Source organism: Tursiops truncatus, chromosome 20, assembly GCF_011762595.2.
Source record: "Tursiops truncatus isolate mTurTru1 chromosome 20, mTurTru1.mat.Y, whole genome shotgun sequence".
Classification (NCBI taxonomy): Eukaryota; Metazoa; Chordata; class Mammalia; order Artiodactyla; family Delphinidae; genus Tursiops; species Tursiops truncatus.
This window is the reverse complement of record NC_047053.1, coordinates 826,597-845,703: the sequence shown is the minus strand read 5'-3', so window position 1 is coordinate 845,703 and position 19,107 is coordinate 826,597. Positions and strand designations below refer to the sequence as shown.

Sequence of the window (19,107 nt, the reverse complement as noted above, 5' to 3'; positions counted from 1 at the left end):
GCGTCCCGTCTTCCAAAAGCCGAGGCCTAAACCCTGTACTCCTGGCTTCGGTTTGGGCAAAGAATCACCCTCCCTTGGCCCCTCTATTAAGAAATGACACCCCGAGAGGTGACCCTGGGAGCCATGACCCCCGACTTTCGTCCCACGCGCCCAGAGTGGGGCTCGGCCAAGCACAGTCGCCCCGGGAAACCCTGTGCCGACCCCCTGGCGGGTCTCGGTCTCCCCGAGTGTCAGACGGGCTCGGGAGCGCTCCCCACACGTGTGCCGGGCACCGGTGAGTTCTAGGCGTTAAGATACCCGACCTTCCCTGCCCGCACGTGAGCACGTGCTGTCACCATTTGGGGCTGAACACGCAGCCCCACGTCTTGGTCTTGCTTTACGGGATTTTGGGGGGCACTGATTCTGTGTGACCGTCACCTTCCAAGTCCCATGGGAGATAAGACTGCGCTAGGGACATTTCTGGATTCCGAGGGCCTGACCCCTGGCCCTGGCCAGGGTTGCTCCCTTGGTCTCCCCTCCCCCGCCGAGTCCAGGGGGGCCTTCTTAAACACCACGAGATCACGGCAATCCCACCTCGAGACACACAGCCAACGCGAGTGCCACGCGCTGGCACCAGACCCTGTGCTCCTGAACGTTCCCCACAGGCTTAGTCGTAGAAGCCTCCAGCTGTACACGGACGGGATGTTCTCAGAGGTGGCACGGATGGACAGCACGATGGAAATACCCACACCGGCTGCATGCGGCCTGGGCAAGTCAGAGAGCTGGACCCGAGAGACCACACGGATGAAGTTCACAAGTTGACGCTCGGACCCTGGGCAGGCCAGGCCTGGGGGGGACACGGGGACATGTGGCCGGTAATGCCTTCTCCTGACCTGCGTGCTGGTCAGACACAAGTGTCCAGTTTGCAGCAATTCACTGGCTGTTCACTCAGGATTCATGCCCTTCTCTGCATGGGATCAATAAACAGTTAAAAAGTAAAGCCATCGAGACCTCAGCCTTCTCTACTCAAGGCCTCCCGAGGCTCCTCACTTTGCTCGGAATGAAGGATGGGAACCACCTCAGCCCGTTGGGTCAAGGTCAGCCCACCTCCAGATACTCGCTTTGCTCCTCGGTCAATAGTAGTGTGCGCTTCCCCCGCAAGGAGGAAGGATGGCTCCCGCCTTGTTCAACGGAATTTGAGTGAAAGTGACGTGTTGCTTTCAGAAGCTCCATGAGCCCAGGTGCCTCTGTCTTCCCCCGACCCCCACACCCCAGGATGTGCAGCCCTCAGAAGGCTGCTGCTGTCAGCCTGGGTCCTTGAGTGGCTGCAGTGAGCAGTCCCTCCGCTGTCCAGTCACAACACACAGCACCAGGGAGGGATAAACCCTGTTTTTAAGGGGCTGATCTTTGGGGGATGCTTGTTATGCAGCAACCCTGTCCGTCCTGACTTGTACACCAGGCTTCCAAGGCTCTCTGTGGCCTGGTCCTTGACGAGCTCTCTGGCTCTGCAAAACAGAAACACTCTGGCCCTGAGCCCCATGGGGTCTCTGCCCCAGGCATGCTGGGATCTCAGCTGTTCAGACCCAGCTGGTTCCTTCCCGTCCTGGGCCTTTGTGCCTCCATCCATCTCCCAGGAGGACTGCCACCTGCTGCCTAGGCACTCGGGTGGAGCTGGCCGCTCCCTCTTCTGGACCACGCAGCCCAGCCCGTACCGCCCTTGCCTGCTCCTCTCAGAGGCCCCGTGAGGGCAGGCATGTAGTCAGGCAACCGTCGTCTCCTACAGGACCAGCAGGGGGTAAAGGCACACAGGCTTGGCCTCCAGCTGCTGCGGTGGGACTTCAAAGGTGGCCCCTGCCCTTGATCACAAAGCCAAGGGCGGCCCAGGAGGCTGTGGACCCCCCGGCCAAGCTCTAGGACCCTCCCAGACCTGCAGAGCTGGCTGGCGTGCTCAGAACACGGCTTGTCTTAAACCCACCCTCCCTCCTCTGGTGTCTAAGAGCTGCCAAGCCACCCTGAGGGCCTCTCAGTGGCTGGGGAAAATTGGGGTGCAAGGCAGGACCTGGGGGCACTCAGGGGGAGGCGGCACCACCCATTAGCCTATCTTAGACGATACTGGTTGGAGTCTCAGGAAAAGAATCTCTCTTCCAGAAAGGCCTCCGTTTAAGGCCATGTGAGAAATGATCTCAGCTCGGCACGGCCTTGGATTCCCAGCTACAAGTTCCCAGCAGTGGCCGGGGACCCTCCCGGAGCAGCAGGGTTTCAGAGGGGCCTCGGCTGACTCTCCAGTCGTGGTGGCAGGAGGGCCGAAGGTGGGGGGTGTGGGCAGGACTCTGGGCGCATCAAGGTGCACACTGGCTGCCTAGGCACAGGTCCCAGGGCCCCCGTGTCCACGGGGCTCTTGGTTCCCCCGAGCCGTCCCACCTGCGCCCCGCAAGTTCCCCACCCAGAGCAGGGGTCTGTGGGAGCAAAAGTGATGGCAGCGGCCACAGCAGGGAGGCCTCTGAGCACCACACAGGAGAACTCGGAAGTTCCGAGAGGGCGGGCGACTTGCTCAAGGCCACACAGGGAAGCGAGTGCTGGGGGCTCGCTCTCCTGACTGCTGGGGGCCCCCCTCACTGCCACGGGGTAGACCTCCCCCTTGGTTCAGACCAAGTCCCTGAGATCGGCCTGCACTGCTCTCCAGTTTCAATTCCCACCCCTCTCCCCTGTACGTTCTCCAGCCACACTGGCCCCTCGGACGTGCTGGGCCCTCACCTCTGGGCCTTTGCACATGCCGTTCCCTCCTCCTGGATCACCAGTTCCTGGTCCCCACAGCTCTCACCGCCCTCTGCAGTCACATCTTTCGTGTACTCATTGACTCCCTTCCATCTGTCTGCCCCATGGGCGGTGAGCTGTAAGCACTGGGTCCCGTCTGTCATGCTGAATGGCCAGGCTGCGGCTGCTTCCAGGTTCCAGGCTGTCCTCACAGCCGCAGGCCGCACTCTCTCTCCTCACTCTGCATCTGCTGGCCCTCCTCCAGAGCCCACTCCCTCACTCCCAGCCCTGCCCCCTGCTCGGACCCCTCCCGGTCCATCTCTCCAGGCTGGCATCCAGGGGTGACCCCCACCCACCTTCCCAGCTCCCAGACCTCACGCCCAGCAACGCTAAACCACAGGGTGCTACCTGTACCTACCAGCTGTCTCGTGCCGCCCCTTGCACATACCGGGTGCGATCACCTTAGGGTACGCCTCTCCCTAGTTCGCCTCGCAGACGTTCAGGGTCACCTCCTCTCGGCTCTCGTGTGACGTCCCAACAGTCGTCTGTCCTGGTTTCCCTCCCTGCCCCCGCCCTCACTGCCCACCGTGCTGTGGGTCTGCCTCCCAGGGTGCCCCAGTGCCCAGCACATAGTCGGTGCTCAGAGAAAGCGAGCGATGTGGCTGCCGAATGGACCGGGGCCGTGTGATTCCAGAGGCCGAAGCTGTGGGCTGAACACGAGCCTCTAAGAGACCAGCAGGGGCTCTGCCACCCGTCCCCAGGGCGCCAGGACGACAGCAGCCGCTTTCATCCGCTCGCTGTGCACCAGGAGTTCACACAGGGATCACCTCTTCCAGCCCCAAGACAACCTTTCAAAGTACAGAGGAGGACTGAGCACAGAGAGGACAAGGAACTAGCGCAGTGTCACACAGCCAGGAAGTAGAGGAGCTGTGGTCCCCGGAGCACGCAGTTCCAGGAGGCTCTGGGGGGCCGCAGAGAGGGGGCCGTCTGCCAGGCGTCCCTCCCAAACTCCCCCATCGCCACCCATCTAGAGCCTGGCCTTGTTGCCAGACTGCTCCTTCCTGAGTCCATCCCCAAATCCTCTGGCTGGGAGGTGGCGGCCCTCCCGGGAGCATTTCCCAGCCTGGCTTGGGTGGCCCGGGCCAGGCAGGGTGGGCCCAGTGGGCTGCACCACCATGGATAGCTGAGGAGACCCAGGCTCGGTCAGGTTGGGGGACGTCCCCAGGCCCCAGCTGGGCCCCAGCTGGGTCCCAGCTCTACTCTGAGAAGCTGCATGGCTGCTGGGGGCCCATGTTGGTGTGGGACTCTGGGAGTGGGCCCTGGGCACCAACTGAGCTGCCATCAGCACCAGCATCCAGGAGCTCCTGGAAGGCCAGGGGGCACGGGACTGGGTCAACCTTTTGGGTGACAGTCAGTGTGACTCTGGCCCAGACACCAAGCCCCCACCCTGGGTCGCTGGGCCCTCCCTCTCCCCCTTTCCACCATCATAGCTCTGAACACACACCCACACGTCCTGGGCACTTGTCTGTCTCTCCCAAGTCTCTGGCAGCCCTGGGGGTCCAGAACCCTGAGTGGGCCCCCAGCCCTGTCCACACAGGCCTCTGACCAGGAAGGGGCCCTCAGTGGATATCCGTTAGGCGAGCAAACAGATCCTATGCTTTACTGTCTTCCCATAACGTCCCACGGCCCACCTCCTCCAGGAAGGACACCCTGAACACCCTGCTCCCTCCACTCTGGTCACCGGGCACCCTTGGTAATTAAGCAGAGATCTCACCCCAAGGCTCAGTTTAACCCCAGATCCAAATCACAGCATCCCTGTGGGCTCCAACCAACTTCCGCTCACTCACCTTTGGGGACGGAGGGCTCACTTCCCACAGCACCTACTAGGTGCGAGCCTCCGTGCTGGGCGCTGGGTGCAGGAGCAGGACAGCCCCAGCCTCCAGCCCCCAAAGAAGAGCTGGCCGTTCTACATCAGCCAGGCCCGCTCCAGGGACTTCAGCTCTTGGCAAACTCCCCCCGGATACATGGGGAGATGGGGAGCTGTTCCCAACTCGCTCAGCAGTACCAGCAGGTCACCGGGGATGCAGAAGAAGAGGACGCCACGTTTGTTTTTAAAAAACGTATGACCATGCCCGGTTCTGGAGCAACTGGACCTAAGATGTGGCCAGGTCGCTGGTGGGTGGTGTGATCCCGGGCGGGGCGGGGTCGTCCTCCTGGGGCCGCTATCTATTTGCTGAATTTCCCACAGTGAACGTGTATTATTCGTCACAAGGGGGGAAAGTCTGCCAATCGACGCCTTTGCTAGGCTGAGCCCTGGTCCGTGTCCTCGTTTGTGTCCTGCCTGCCAGGCAGCGGAAAGCGAGTGATACGACTCCTCGTGGGTGGGCCCTGTGACCCCATCGCTTCTCCAGACCCCCACCTGGGCCCTTGCTGGCCCCACCCTGCCCATGCTGTCCCCCCGTGGGGTCTGTACTGGTCTGGCCCTCACTGTGATGGCAAAGTCGCCAGGGAAGGGACCACGGGTGCAGCGTGGGGCTGCGCATACAGCAAGTGCATAATAATAGCTCGCAGAGAGCGGCCGCCTCCCCTGCCTTCTACCGTGCAGGTGTTCTCCCCGCTCCAGGCCAAGGGGGGCTGATACCAGTGCTCATAGCTGTTTGCTATCCCGCAGCCCAGGGTCCCGAAATGCTGCAACCAGAGACAACATCTGTGGCGCTTCTGCAAACTCAAATCCAACTTTGCTCCTCCCCAGTTTAAAACCTTCCACAGCCCCCTCAGTGTCCCGAAATCACTGCCCTCCCCCCCCCCCCCACCGCCAGCTTCGTATCCAAGGTCTTGTACCCTCTGACCCCTGTTCCCTCCTGCAGGTCCCCTCCCCGACCAAAACAGATCAGCCTACAGCCCAGCTGCCAACGGGGCTGCCTCACAGCCCTGGGCCTTTGCACACGCCGGTCCCTCTGTCCAGAACAGGCAGACCTGCCCCTATTCATCCTTCAAAACCCTGTGAAGAGGCTCCCTGATCCCTGCCCCTCCCCCAGGCCCTTACCCGCCCGGCTCCCTCCTGAGTCTGTCTGTACACATTGATCACTGCACTCAATGCAATTAGGGGTTGACGCGTCTGTCTCCTACCAAACCGGACGCGACAGGGACCGGGCCTTTTGTCTTTGTTTTAAATCCCTAGTGCCCAGATACCGCCTGCAGATAAACAGGCACTCAGGAACGTCTAGCTGACAGGTGGGTGAGTCGGTAAACAACATCTGCACGGCCCTTTACAGTTTCCGAAGCCTTTTCCCGTCCTCTGTCTCACTGGGCTCCTCCACAGGGCAGCGGGGAGCGAAGGCCCCGGACCCCATCCCTGACGACAGGCGCCACCTCCGAAGGGCCTGGGGTCCTTTCCCTCTGCCTGGTCAGGAGCTGAGCTTCGCCGGGAGCCTCTGGCAGGCTCACCAAGAGCGGCTTGGACCCCTTTTCGGCAGGAAGCCGACTGTTTCCCCTGCCAAAAGGGCTCCCTACCCTCCACCGCTGGGGAGAGCCAGGCGGATGCCCAGGTGGCAGCCTGGCCGGGTAGAGGCTCGGCACCGGCCGCCACCCTGTCATCCCGCCTAGAGCCGTGGGATGCGGTGGGCTGGAGCTGCAGCCCACCAGCGAGTCTTGGTAACAGTTGCTATGTAAAACGCTTGGAGGGGGAATTTACTGTCAGCGTTAATAATAGATGAAGGTTTCAGAATTTTTGATGCCTTACGTTCTGAGCCGTTTGATTTATAATGTCTCTGGAAAGGGAGGGAAGAGGGTGCGGGCAAGGGAGGAGGCCCAGAGGCACGAGCTGGGAGCGTATCCCCCGCCACCCTGGCCAGACGGGGAAACAGAGGCCAAGCGGCGGAGCCACGTGGCTCCGATGCCAGGACCCCAGGGGCTGCCCCATCCTCAGGAGGGGAGGCAGGGTCTCGGCCCCTCCCGCCCGCCCTGGGTTGTTCTGATGGATCCCTGCTTCTCCTTTTAGCGCGAGCAGGTGTATCGCAAGTAGGCTCTGGGAAGCGGCGCTGATGGCGCCCGTGGGGGGCTGCGCAGGGCTGATTACAGGCTCCACGGAGACAAATGCAAGTCCCAACTTCCCTTCGGCTGCAAGCACCACCGCTGTCGAGGCGCGGAAAGTCCTCCGTGGGGAGCAGGCCGTGTGGGCAGGAAGCAGGGCTGCTGGCCGGGTCCCACCGCCTCCGCGAGGGGCTGGCCTGGACGCCTCCCCTGGGGCCCTCCTCAGGAGGGTGCCCTCCCTGACCTTCCCACCCGGCCTCCCCCAACCCTCCTCAGCCTCTCCGTCCAGGCCAGGAGGTCTTCAGACAGGCCCGTACCTCCCCGGATCCCCAAGACCCCAGTCTTTGGGCCAAAGAAACGGGACCCTGGGCCGGGCACCCCAATATCCAGACCGCAACCCCTCACCTTGACAGCTGTCCCCAAAAGTCACGGCATCTCCCACTTACAAACGGGGGTGTGTCGGGCTCAGGGTCCTCCTGCCTCCCTCCTTGGGCCCTGCACACCCAAGAGCCCTGGCGACCCCTGCTCCAAACGCATGGGAGAGCCCTGCCCTCCCTGGGCCCTCATCTCCTGCTTCGGGGATCAGGTGAAGTGTACCCAGGCCCCAGGGCCCAGCATTCCACACCAGCCTGCTGTGGACTCACCAGCGCTGCCCCGCCGCCGCCGCCGCCCTCTGGGGCTGCGCGTGAGGGCCCACAAACTCTAAAGGGCTGTGGGCACGCCGCTAGTGGCCATGACACAATAGTTAGGACCATTCTCACCGGGTGGGCACAACGCCCCCACGAACAGGCAGGAGAACCGTGGCCTTGGGAGGACAGCTCCGACCCCACAGTAGCCCCCCGGCCCCCTCCCGCCTGCTTCACTACCGGGTCTTTGTCTGTCTTGATCACCGCCCTGCCCAGAGCACACGGTAGGGGTTCAATGGGTGTTTGTGGCAGGTTGCGTGGATAAAGGCATGAAGTGGTGAGTGCCCTCTCCAGGTGTGCTCTGAGCCCCTCCTGACCGGCCTGCAGGCAGGGGCCGGTGCTGGAGGTAATCATGGCTCGCCCCCTCCCCCCGCCGCTGTCCACTGCCGGGCTCGGGCATCCCGGAACTCCTATGCCAGGCGCAAGCCGGGCACTTACGGGACCAGGACACACACACCCACCAGCAGGCCCCTGAATACCCCCTGAGCCACAGATGGAGGGCTGCTGCCCTGGGCCTGCAGAGCCCCTGCCGGTACTGCCAGGGCCCTGGGCACTTAAATCAAGAAGGAGGCCTTTGGGGGTCAGGTCCCCTGCCCACTGGGAGAGAAGTCCTGCCTCGGGTGGGGGGGCTCCTGCAGGAACTGCGAGAATCGCTCGTTCACTCAGCCATTCAGTCACCAGATACTCTCCAAGGCCCTCCTCTGAGCCACGCCCTGTGGAGACACGCTGGGGACATTTGGGAATCCGACCTGGTCCTCACCTGGGGGGCACGCCAGGAGACACACTAATTATCTACACGAGAGTGTGGGGAGCAGCTCTGCGGGGCGCCAGGTGCCACGGCAGCTCGGTCACACCTGAGGGTGCAGGGATCGGAGACAGTGAGGCCAGGCCCAGGCCGGGGGGCTGAGCCAGGGCCGAGGGTCGGGGGGACGTCCCCTCTTCTGGCTCAGAGAAACACCCCCGGCGGGGGGGACCCTGGCTGATGGTGACTGAGAGTGCTGCCTGGGGAGGGGGCTTAAAGGGTTGTGGCCCCCCGATGTCTTCAGGATCCTCGTTCCACAGAGGCAGGGGTCCCTCAGGGGGCTGTGTCCAGCCTGCGCGTGGGACGGACGTTGCTCTTGAGGGTCTGAGGATCTCCGGTGGAGAGAGACCCCCGGGTGGAGAGCCCTGCCCCAGCGTCCGGCAGCCTCTGTCCCCTGGAGCGTCACCGTCCAGGCCCTGCCACCCTTCAGCCTGGCTGAGCTGGACGGGAGGGCAGTGAGGGTGGCCGGCAGGCCAGGCCTCGGCAAACAGGAAATGCCAGCTCACCCTTGAGTCGGCTCCAGTGCCGACTCCCCTTGGCCTCTAGGTCCACCCCAGGCCTGCACCCCTCCTGTCTGCTGTGGCCCGGGACTCCCAGCCTCACCAACCCCACTTCAGGTCTCTCTGCCTGTGGTGGTCCAAAGGCAAAGCTTGGAGCCGAGAGCCCACTTAAGCAGCCACTGATCCCTCATTCATTCAACAATGCTGTATTTCACACCGGGTGCCAGGCCCCGTGTCTAGGGCTCACTGCCCAGCGCTGGGTGCTGCCAGGCTGTGGAGATACGGTGCATACACCAGGGTGGCAGCACTGTGACAGAAAAGCCCAGGCTGTGTGAGCCCAGAAGCCTCTAACCAGCCCAAAGATCAGAGGAGGCTTCCACGAGGTGGCGTCACTTAGACTCATCAGCTGCGTGATGTGAGGTGCTGTGGGGTGTGGCCTTGGCTACTTCCTCTCCTGGTCTTTGCCCTCCTCCCTGTCCCACTGCAAAGCTTCTGTTCATCAAGTCTTCCCAGACAGGCAGGGCTTCTCCACTCCAAATGCCCAGCCCTCCAAGCCTCAGTCTTCCTGATCTATAAAATGGGCCCAGTGAATCACTCATGTCAACCAAATAAATACTCATCTTCTCCCCACTCTCCGCCGAGAGACCAGCTTCTTGGACCATCTTCCTATCCCAAGCAAGGCCTGTGGGCAGCCCCCAGCCACTGCCCAATACAATCCCAGGACTCTGGGAGCACCAGGAACCAAGCGTTAGCGGATGAGGGCTGCCAAGTCGTCCATCATGCCTTTAATAAGGGAATTTATGGAAGGCCAGCTGATCAGTGATAGCACACATGATTTCTGCAACTTCGTTAGTGCTGCTAACCCGAGTTATCATATAAGAGGTAGGAGTGTGGCTAGGGGTTGGGGGCAGGCCATATGATGCTTATGCATAAGACAGGAAAAGATACCCCAGGTGCAAGGCTGTACGTGTCCAGTGGAGTGTAGGCTGGACTTCTGCCAGGAACTCTTGTGCAGTATACAACCTATACAACTGTACATTTGAGCCCTAGGTTTAGGTGAGTGTCAGCATGGAGGCGTTTCCCCAAACAGGCCTCCCAAGCCTTTCAGACCACTGAACTCAGGTGTGAGAGCAGCCTGAAATCCAATGCAAAGCGTGTGTGTGTGCACGTGCGTGCACACACACGCACAAGCACGTTTTTCTAAAGCGAGTGCAGAGTTTTTATCCAATTCCCATAGGGTGCAGAGTCCCTGCAGTCTAGACCTGGATCTGGCCCCAGGGTCTGGGATGGAGAGGGCTAGACGGGTCTTAGTAGAGCCTGGGGATGCAAACCTTTGATATTCTGTTTCTCAAACACTGAAGGTTCTGAGTATCAACACCACACAGGCTCGAAAAAAGGCAGATTCCTGAGTTGTTTCCCTTGAGATCTGTAGTTTGCGGGTGGCCTGAGCCCAGAAATCCTCGGTGGTACAAACTCTGGGATTTCGATCAAACCGGCCAAAGCTCCAAAAGTTCTGATGTTATGCAGAGTTACTGCTGGCTTTGCCTAGCATTGTATTTCCGCTTTTGGTGTTGGTGGGGAACAACGTATGTACCCCAGAGCCCATTCAAACCCTGAAAGCTGCATCTGTGCGTAACAGTGTAACTGGGAGTGCCGTGGGCGCAGGGGCTGTGGAGTTTTGTCACTCCCACTCCAGGCACAGTGAGTGGGCCACTGGGCCTCCCAGGGTCTCTGTCCCCAAGGTGTGCTGAACAGCCCTCACCAGCCCATTTCTGTACCATGTGTGCCTCCTAGGCGGGGCCACCCCACGGCTCCCCACGTTGCCAGAACAGGGGGCCATTCACCACGGGCACACGCCAAGCCAGGCTCCTCCGGCTTGGCATCCAGGCCAGATGCTCACCCCATGGCCTGGCCTTGGACATAAGCTCTTCTGTGTCTGGGAGTGAAGGGACATCTGTCTCCCTTTCTCCCAAGCCCCAGCGTCCAACCCTCCGCCTGCCAAGGAGGCCTTGGAGGCAACCAAATGAATGGATTCATTCAACAATATAAACTGAGCACCTACTGTGTGCCAGGCCACGGGCAGGACCCTGCCTGAACGGCAATCTGGTGTGGGAGGGGGATGCACGATTAAAGGTTCAACCACACGGGGGACACGGCCTAAGCGGTGCAGGCACGTGGTCTGTTAGGAAAGCTTCCAGAGGAAGGGTGAGGAACTGGCCAGGATAAGGGACTTGGAGACCAGGAACAGGCAATGCACGTGCAAAGGCCCTGTGGCAGGAAGAGGCCAGTCGGGGACAGATTGGCGAGGTGGACCACAAAGTGCGCGTACCAGGATTAGGAGGCACTGGCCAAGTCGGGCCTCTCACTGCCAGACCCCGGGGACCAGAAGAAACGACCAGAGACGGAGCCAGGTCGAGGCGGCCTTTGTTCTGGGCGCCATCCACGCGCACTCCCCCAACCACGCCCCCCGGAGGCCGTCCCGGAAGCCCCGCCCCTTCCAGCCGCAGACACACGCGCGCGCGCCAGAGGAGACACGCCCCGCCCACTTCCTGCCCGGGATACCCCGCCTCTCCGCAGCGTGTCGGCCAATCAGGGGCGGCGGCCAGGCGGGGGCGGGGCCCGTGCGAACACAAAAGGCCAGAAACCCACACAGTCTCCGGCGCTGTAACCATGACTACCGGCGCCCTCGCACCGCCCCGGACGCAGCCGGGGACGCGCCCGCGGGCCGGGGGTGGGGGCCAGTGGGGGGTCTCGCCCGCGGTGCGCTCGGCCTCCCGCCCTCGTCCACTGAGAAATAGGGTCACGTTTTGCCCAGGGCTGAATTCGCTCCTTAATTCAACATTTACTGAAAGCCTGCTGTGTCCAGAGGCTAGGGATCCGCCACCGAACAGGTCAGACTCCAAACAAAATCCTGCCCTCGGGTGGCTTATACCGGGAGGCAGGGTGCGGAAGGGACGCAACCAACGAGCATAAACGTAAGCAAATTACAGGGCGAGGTGACTAAGCGCCGCTTCGGGGAAAACACAGATTGGAGTGAGCAGAATGGGAAATGTCAGGGTCCGCAGCCTTACACGGGGTGATCTGGCGGCCTCCTCAAGAGGTGACACCGAGGGAAGGCTAAAGGGAGAGGAATCAGCTGTGTGGCGTTGGAGCCAGAGGAAGAGCCAGTGCGACGGGGCGGGGAGCAAGGCGGCCCCGCGTGTGTAGCTGAGAACAGGGAGCAGAGGCGACCAGGCCTGACAGGTGACAGCACAGGGCCTCGGCAGGTCCCCCTCTTCTTCCTTTCCTGCTGTCCTTCTTCCTCTTCTCTTCCCAGGCCTTCTCTCCTCCACAACTAGAACTAGACTACTCCCTCAGCTCAGATAGGAAGGACCTGGGTTACTGGTCTGGGCAGCAGACCAGGCTCTGGGGCTGAGGCAGAGCCAGGAGCCAGGCTCTGCCAGCCTCTGCTAAGCTGTTCCCTGTGCCTGGCACGCCCTTCCCACCTGTCAACGTGTCAAGTGTCACCTCCTCCCGGAAGCCAGGCTTGGTGAGGCACCACTCCTGGAACTACCCTCCATCCAGACGCTATCACAGCACTGACCATTACCCTCCTGCAGCTTTCCCTCCGGGGGCATCTGTCCTTCCTCTGCGTGGGTGACAGGCAGGGGCCAGCTGCCAAGGGGCAGAAAGGCCAGCAGGAGAGCACTTGTCAATCACAGGGGACGGGGAAGACAGAACCTGAAGTCGATGGCCAGTGGTTAGTGGGCACGCGTGAGCCTACCAACCACTAACTACTGCCCCCGGTGCGGGAGGGTGAGTCCTGCCTTAGCCTCCGTGCACAGGATCCCCGCAGGGGCCCCGAGCTGGTGACTCAGGAACAAACAGAAGCCGTCCAACAAACATGGACAGCTAAAATGATGGAGAGACATACCCCGCCCCCAGGTGAGAACAAACCCTCATAAGACGAGGAAAAGGGGGAGCCAGCCCCTGCGGCTCTGCACACTGGCCGCCTCCTTAAATGCCCACGCGTTTGGTGTGTTGAGACAGGGTGAGAGTGTCAGCAGGACACTCTGGACAGGTGGTCTTTAGGAAGCAGGGCAGGGCAGCACTTGACAACACGGGTCCTCGGGCCGGCTCTGGCCGGAACATGTCATCTGAGCCTCAGTCTCCTCGTGTGCGAAAGGGGCTGAGAGTAATCCCCGTCTTACGGGGCCGCAATGAAAACTACATTGATGAAGTTGACAAAACCCACGTCCTCTCCCTGGAGCCGCAGCTGGACTGTATCTCCCAGCCTCTCCTGCAACTGGGGACAGTCACATAACTGAGTTCCAGCCAGTGGCATGTGAGGGCAGGTGAGGTGCCCCGCCCAGGCATGGGGACCAAGCCCAGGCCGCAAGGGAAGGCAGGGCCTCGACACAGGAGAAGCAACCCCTCGGCCAGAAACTCTTGCTGCCCTCATGTGTGAAGAATGAACTTCTGGAAACGTTAGCGTTTGTCTGTTACTGCAACCAGCCTTACCCTAACTAGCTCAGGGATCCACTTACCCATTTCCTCGTTTACCACTTCAATAAATACTCATGAGGGGCTCTGGGGATGCCCTCCTGGAGCTTAGGTGTCAACAAAGGCCATCCTCAGTAAGTGCTCAGGGCAGGGGACTGGGGCAGAAAGGCCTCCCTGAGATGGGGGTCTCAAAGAGAGGGCAGAGAAGGGGAGAGGCCGCAGGGGTGGAGGTCCTTCGGCCTGAGGGAACACGGTCCACTCCTGGAACCCAGAGGTGGAAAGATGCAGCCGAAGTGGCCCGACTTCATCACCTCCCCGTTCTGAGCCTCCGTTTTCTCTTTGAAACGAAGGCGACACTAATAACACTGCCTCTCGGGGCATCTCTGGATCGCAGGGGAGAGAACGCCACTTGTGACGCTCCTGGATGCCCTTTCATCCCGACATCACCCAGAGTGGGAGCCAAGGCCTCTGCCGGCCGCCTGTGCGGTGCAGGTGGGGGACGTCGGTTCAGGAGGTGAGCAGGGCTGGGCAGGGAGGGCTGGCGGCTGCTCTTCAGGCTCGTGCACGCAGGCTGCACATCAAGGATTGTCTCCAGCCGGGAGAGCTATTAGGCAGCAGCGGAAGTGCTGCTGGCTCTCTGGGGAGGCGGCTGGGCGGGGGGGGGGGGGGGGGGGGGGGGGGGGGGGCTGAGCGGGAACTCTCTGCTGACAGGCAGATGCTGTCTGCTATTCAGTCTCCTCTGGACAGGGAAACGGGCAGCGGAGGATCTGGGGGCAGATCTGGGAGGTCCCTGGGGGCTGATGCGTTGAGCACTTCGCTGATGCCCCATGCCAGCCTGGCTGCTGTCTCCTGAGATAAGGAGCAGAAAAAGACACAGCAGATCTGGGAGGCGTGCCGGGCACCGGGCAAGCAGGAGGTTGCTGGCCAGGGGAGGTCCGACCAGGAGCTGGAGCCCCCAGTGACTTGCAGTGGGACCACGTCACTCCCGCCCTCATATACCTGCCTCGGCTCCCCAGCTGTCTGCTGAGAGCATCAAGGCTCCTCCAGACCCCAGCACACCTCTGCACCACAGCTGCTCCCACTGCCGTGCTTCTGCGTCCACTGTTTCTTCCGCCAGGCGTGCCAGACTCACCTCCCATCCCCTTACATCTTTTCTATCATCTTTTTAAGAACCCCTTGGAGTTCTAAACCTGGCTGAGTGAGGTGGCCAAGCAACTTCCCCTCCAAGCCGTAGCTTACTCATTGAGAACATGTGGAAGCTATTTCTTACCTCACAGGATTGTTGGTGCAAATTAAACACGACAGCGTCTGTGAAAAGCACCTGATGGCAAACAGCACGAAGTAGTTATTTAAAAAGTAGCCCCCCCACCTCAAAAAACACCAACCAACTTCTTGCAGCAGCACCTCCTCCGGGAAGCCTTCCCTGACCACACCCCCTGGTCTGGCTTAAGTGCCTTCTTGTTGGCCCCTCCCTCCCTGGGCAACCCCTGGCATGGCACCACACGGGGCAGCAATGACTGTGACTTTCCTGGTGGGTGCCAGGCCCCAGTCAGTGTCAGACAAAGAAGTTGCAAGAAGGGGTGAATGGCACAGGCCCAACCTCAGCCTCCTCCTCTGTCTGGCCCCTGGTAGGTGAGAGGACAGGCATCTCAGATGCCCCTGGACCCCAGGATTCTCAGCCTCCGTGCTCGGGACCAGCTTGCCAGGCTGCTGTCCATCTCCGCTCGGAGCAGTCCTGACCTCGGCCCAGGCCCCCACTCTCCTCCCCAGGCAGCCGCTGACGGCAGCTCCCAGAGATGGGGATGGGCCCACTCCGCTCCCTCATCCTCTGCCATGCTGCCGGTCAGCCGGTGGCCAAGTGGCCAGCCTGAGCTCGGGGCTGGCTGGAGAAGGGGTGATGAGACACCCCAGGTGGCCCCAAGGAGCTGAGGGAAGCGACGGGTGGGGTCCCCGAGCTGTCTCCACTTCTTCCAGGAAGCTCAGGGGCACTATGCATTTATCCCAGACGAGGCCACGCTGACACAAATCCAGCAGCGCCCTGCTCTGGGCCAGGAGCTGTCAGCTCACAGCCCCGCTGGCTATCTCCCCCCACCCAAAGCTCGGGGAGGCAGTTATGGATGTCTTTGATTAATAAGACATGGGGGCAATGAATTAATCATTATGTAATAAATGCAGCTTGTTTGGCAGCCGTATCTTTCAAAAACACGGCTCCTGTGTGTGAGAAACAGCGGAGGGGGGCCCCTCAGTAAACACACATGGCACTCCAGGGGAGGCTACCATGTGTGCCCCAGGAGCCCCTGTACCTGGGGGTCGGCAGTGACAGCCTCGGGCATCTTCTGGCGGGGGGGGGGGGGGGGGGGGGGCGTGACGCGGGAGCACCTGGCCAGGAGTCCCTGGAGAGAGAACAGGCGGTAGGGGGGCGGGGGGAGTAGGGCAGAGAACAGGGGCTCTGGGCTCAGCCCAGGTCCCTACCTCCCTGCCCAGTGCAGGGCGGGGCTCCCGGTCCTGGGGCTGCTGCCCGCCCTGCTCTGAAAGGAGAAGCAGGAACACATGTTTCCTTGGATCAGAAAATAACGTCGGCTCCCAGATGGGCCATGGGCCGCGTCCGCTCCCTCTCCCGCTTTGTGCCAAGGTCTGTCTTTCTGGGGAGCAGCAGAGGGTGGCGGGCGGGGGCAGGGGCACCAGCGGGGCACCTGGCGCTCGGTCATCGCCTACTGCTGTCTGCCGCGAGATGTGACAGGTGCTGGCAGGGGGCATCCCGCCCAGGATGGGGGCCGGGCAGTGGGGCCTGGGATGGAGGCCAGACCTCCACGCCCCCCCCCCGCCCCCGGCCACCCGCCTGCCGGCCCACAGCTGTACTGGAGGTCGGCTCCCACCCACAGGGGACCGGAGCTTGGCCCGCTCGGGCCGTCGTGGCTCCTGTCGCTCAGAACAGAGCAGGGCCCGAGGCCGCCCGCCTGTCCTCCCAGGGGCTGCTCGCAGAGGGCCTGACCCGGCAGAACCGCGGGGACCCAGGGGCCACGGGTCCCAAACTGGATCCAGGTCCAGGTGCCCTCCGTGCTTCCTCCCCTCTGCACTTCTGAAGTCTGTACGGCCCGAGGGGACCCGTGGGCCCTTCCTGAGCCCCACAATGCCCCGACCTGTCTCCCAGCAGGCCCTTCCCCGTGACGCCTCCCCAGCACCTACAGGCGGCGCCCTTCCGGCCCCAGTCAGTCTCCCCAGCAGGATGAGGGTTCCCTGCACAGTAGGTGCTCAATGAAGGGGTGTGTGCAACGGCCCCAGGGTCTCCCCCAGCCAAGCTGGTTCAGTGAGAAGGAGGGGCGGGTGCGGGCAGCACGTGGGACCCCACAGTGGGCGTGTCCAAATGCCACCCTCTGCGCGGTCACTCACGTGGGCGAGCCATCTCTTAGGCCCCGTGTGCCCAGAACTGTGCAGGGGACACGGGTAACTGGTCCCACCGCCCGTTCCCATTCGTATGTCCCCTCCCCGCCCCAAGCCCGCTGGCTGCCCTGCTGCCCAGCCAGGGCACTCCTGAGCGGACGGGGCCCTGGCTGGCATCAGCGGCACCTGAGGGCCACCCCGGGAACTGTGGTTCAGGCAGGCCAAGGTCAGGGACGGTGTGCTGACCAGACGCCCGACCAGACGAGCCCCAGGCTGCTCCCAAGCGTGCCAGCCGACGAGCAGCAGCCTGGCGCCCCGAGCGGCATGCGGGGCGGCCCCAGAGAGAATGCCGAGTGTGAGATGTGCCGCCCACCTACCCTAGCACTGCTGGTACCATAACCCAGGCCGGTGGTGCCTGGGCGCCGACGGTGATGAACTGCAAGGGGTGGGGGGCAGCTGCGCCCCTGGACGCCGCTCAGGGGCCTCCCCGTCGGCCGGGGGCCCGGCACACAGAAGAGACACGAGAAATGTCTCGGGCATGGAAGTGAGTACAGATTCCTTCCAAATCGCAAAGGCTACCGTTTATCGAGCGTTCTGCCTATATGACCTTGTTTAAAACCCAGACTGGGAGAATTCCCTGGCAGTCCCATGGTTAGGACTCTGCACTTTCATTGCTGAGAACCCGGGTTCAATCCCTGCTTGGGGAACTAAGATCCCACAAGCTGAGCAGCGAGGCCAATAATAATAATAATAAATAATAAAACTGGGACTGGAATGAAGGAATTTGTAACAGCAGAAAAGCCGTTCACGTGGTAGGCAGGGGACACTGCAGGGGCACGCGGGGCTGCAGAGCACTGCGTGCGGAAGGGTCCCATGGAGTATAACCCCAGAGGCATGAGAAACGCACAGAATTCCCGGCGACGGGATGCGACCCGGGGTCAGCGGGTGGGGGGTGGCAGCGGCTTGGGCCTGGAGCTCTGGGAACATGAACTTATGAGTTCACACGCTTCTGTTTTGTCTTTTTTTTTTTTTCAAACAATGAATGCACGTTATTATTTTTTTAAAGGATATGACTTTTGGCAAAGTTGCCAGTGAATCGGTGCCCGGGGTGGGGGGTTGTGGGCCTGGCAGGCCCTCCGGGGTAGGCGACTTCAGACTGGGGAACACGTGTGCGCACAGGCATTAATTCAGGAGGCAAAGACCTGCCCCTCCGAGCTGCCTGCCAGCTACCCCAGGCCTTGGCAGTAAGCAGCCATTCATTCATTCATTCACTGATTCATTCACAGATATTTATCACGTGTCTGCCATGAGTCTCCGGGCCTCTGTGGTAGGCCTGGCGCTGTGGCCTGGGGCCGGGCTGGGGTGCACAGGCCCCTGCCTGCCTCCTGCCGTGTGCCCCCTGCATCCCCGCCCCTTGGCCCCTGTACGGCGTCACCTGCGGCCACGGGAGCCCAGCCCCCACCCCCCCCACCCCCAAGCCGGCAGGCGCCCAAGATGGAACTTCGGTCTCTGGGAGAGACACGGGCATGAGCTGGTTACTGCCTTTTCAGCAAACATAATTCCTTTTTATTAGAAAATTAAAGGCTGGGGCCAGCTTGCCAAAAGCCAGAAGAGCTGAAACGTGCTTTCCTAAGATATGCAGCATCTAATGAAACAGATTTGCTTGTCTGCCTCCTTTCCCACCATCACCTCCCCTGGGCCCACCCTCCCTCCAGTCCCACCCCTTCCACGGCTTGGCCTGGGCCCCGCAGGTCCAGCACCTGGGCACGGGGGGGGGGGCTCGCCTCTGGCCCCTGGCACAGGGCAGGAGCCCCACTCCCCAGGTGCCAGCCTTTTGAGAATTATCTCAGGGATTCTCTTGCTTTCCTGAGATGCAAAGGCGCCCGTGGCCTCCGCTAAGCTGAGGGTGTCTGGAGGGAAAGGCAGGAACAATAAAGGACTGGGCTCCTGAGAAAGGAGCTCGTCCATCTGGAGACCCAGGAGTGGCAGCTCCAGACAGCAGGAGGAAGCCAGGGCAGAGGCGAGGAGAGGAGAGGACTGTCCCTCGCGGCCACACAAAAAGCCACCCAGGGAGTTCTCTCTTACTGAAAAGTCCTTGATTCTTCCCTTTCTGCCGCAGAACTCTCATTAATGGGGCAACGGAGGGGCCCGGGGGATGGTCCTCCCGCACAGGAAGGTGGCCGCGCCGCCCCACGAGTCTTTAGAGCTGGGAACTAGGGAACTCCAGGATCGGGTTTTTCTTCCACTAATCTCCCTTCCTCTTTCCTTTCCTTTTTTCTCTGCCGGTCAGAGGTTACCTCCCTGGTTTACAGGGAACCTCAGAGCTGGGTGGAGAAAGCTGGGAGTGACGTGTGTGTGAGCGCGTGTGCGTGCGCATGTGAGAGCTCGCGCACGCGCGTGTGCGCCTGTGTGTGTGTGTGTGTGTGAGCGTGCGTGTGTGCGCAGGCGTGTGCGCTGAATGCAAAAATGGTGACCACACTCTTGGGGTGCC

General features: G+C 61.7%; 1 protein-coding gene and 1 long non-coding RNA gene across 7 annotated transcripts in view; one reads left to right on the top strand and one right to left on the bottom strand.

The window, feature by feature from the left end:
* The window catches only part of RAI1 (retinoic acid induced 1), a 105,050-nt gene that overhangs the window by 36,863 nt on the left and 49,080 nt on the right, over window positions 1-19,107 (bottom strand). The window lies entirely within an intron of this gene.
* LOC117309650 (uncharacterized) lies at window positions 11,413-15,571 on the top strand. 3 transcript variants are annotated; one of them, XR_012328361.1, is made up of 4 exons: window positions 11,413-11,644; window positions 11,744-12,677; window positions 13,630-13,749; window positions 13,969-15,571. It is a non-coding gene; the product is annotated as an uncharacterized lncRNA (long non-coding RNA). The 3 variants fall into 3 exon arrangements; XR_012328362.1 differs by lacking the exon at window positions 11,744-12,677 and having other exon boundaries at window positions 14,252-15,571; XR_004523960.2 differs by lacking the exon at window positions 11,413-11,644 and having other exon boundaries at window positions 11,653-12,677.